The 1,930-nt window shown below is 47.3% G+C and overlaps 1 pseudogene; it reads left to right on the plus strand.

Annotated features, from left to right (window-relative positions):
* The first annotated feature begins 271 nt into the window (after positions 1–271).
* On the plus strand, positions 272–703 carry LOC123500736 (annotated as a pseudogene).
* The last annotated feature ends 1,227 nt before the right edge of the window (positions 704–1,930 follow it).

Raw genomic sequence — 1,930 nt, forward strand, 5'->3', positions numbered from 1 at the left:
CAAATATGAAAGAGCAAGACGGTTTGCCCGTCAACTATTATTCTAAGACTATATTTCCTTTCACCAATCTTTTCCCCCCTGCTTTTCTCCCCTCCAAATATTATACCCTTCTTTCCCCCAAACTATCTATCCCCCTCCCGAATCCTGAATCCCGAAGAACAGATAACGCACAACACACAAACTCGCTCCCGCAGCTGACGGAGTGTTACTTGCTAATAATACCACTACTTCTCGTTAATCCCACCTACTACAACTACTACTACTGTTCGCCATGTCCGGACGCGGCAAAGGAGGAAAGGTGAAGGGAAAGTCAAAGTCCCGTTCCAGCCGTGCTGGACTCCAGTTCCCGGTCGACAGGATTCATCGCCTCCTGAGGAAGGGCAACTAAGCCGAGCGAGTGGGGGCTGGCGCCCCCGTGTACCTTGCAGCATGGAGTACCTGGCCGCCGAAGTCCTCGAGCTTGCCGGCAACGCCGCCCGCGACAACAAGAAGACTCGCATCATCCCACGTCACCTGCAGCTGGCCATCCGGAACGACGAGGAACTTAACAAGCTCCTCTCCGGGGTCACCATTGCACAGGGTGGCGTGCTGCCAAACATTCAGGCTGTGCTCCTTCCCAAGAAGACCGAGAAGAAGTAAATCCCTCTCCTCCTCAATATCATCACCAACAAGTATATATATCCGGCTCCTCTTCGGAGCCACACATTGACACATCTAGAGAATTGAATAGACTATAGTGTTAACAATGATATTAATAATAATGATGGTATATATTTTTTTGATAATGAATGATAGAAATGCAAATGGTAGAATTTTTTTGTTCCGGCCTGCAGCGCTGCAAAAAAAAAAAAAAAAAAAAAAAACCTTGCTCTGAGCAAATTATGGGATTAGAGCCCGTGTGTCAGGAAGGACCTTACTTCCCGCACACGCCCCTCTGTCTTGCTCTCTTGCTTCCCTCCTGGCTGGTAGGTAGCTAGCGGGACAGGGATCAATTAACGCGGTCGGTCACTTTGACCTGTGATCTCACTCGGCAGTCATCCAAGAGATGCGGATTAAACGTTGTCAATGCGAAATATGTTCAAAGATAAACAAGAAGCTTACTCCAACTTGCCTTTTCTTTTTTTTTCTTTTTCATTTTCTTTTAGAGCATCACAATGTATAATACAACACCGTTCAATTACCAAGTATTAAGTACCTACCTGACTTAAGGTGCGTATTGGTGCGTGCAAGTGTCCCCTCTCTTGCTTCCCTCCTGGCTGGTAGGTGGTAGGTAGGGACAGGGAGTGAGTGAGTGACCCATGGATTAACGCGTTCACTTTGACCTGTGATCTCACTCGGCGGTCATCCCCGAGAAGGGAGGGCGGATCAAACGATGTCAAGTATTGATGTGTTTGTTTGCAAAAACAATGCAAAATATATTTAAAGATAAACAGAAACTCTCTCCAAGTTTTTTTTTTTTTTTTTTTTGTTACCTGACTTAAGGTGCGTATTTGTACGTACAAGTGTGACAGCGCTGCAGGCCGGAAAATTCCCGGCAGGAAAAAAAAAAAAAAAAAAAAAAAACCTAAAAGATCTCCATACAAGTCAGTGGTCAGACCATAGTGGATAAGGTGGTGGACGTGGGATCGGGCAGACAGACAGACGTTCACGCGTCGGCTGGAAAGAATCACACCACACACCGTTTTGAAGGTATGTCAGTCGGCGAGGGGGATTTAATGAAAGGTACCTACATGTACCCAGGTTCTATCTAGGGGGCTACACCTGTTACGGCCTGCCCGTAACATACATTACTACCATCACCTCCTCCGCTTGTTACCTCGTTCGCCACCTCTCCGCCTCCCCTTCCACGTCACCGTCTCGTGAACCTTCCACGACACCTTTTCATGAACCTTCCACGTCACCGTTTCATGAAGCCCGCTACTGTCCCGAA

Source organism: Portunus trituberculatus, unplaced genomic scaffold (genome assembly GCF_017591435.1).
Source record: "Portunus trituberculatus isolate SZX2019 unplaced genomic scaffold, ASM1759143v1 PGA_scaffold_476__1_contigs__length_11361, whole genome shotgun sequence".
Classification (NCBI taxonomy): domain Eukaryota; kingdom Metazoa; phylum Arthropoda; class Malacostraca; order Decapoda; family Portunidae; genus Portunus; species Portunus trituberculatus.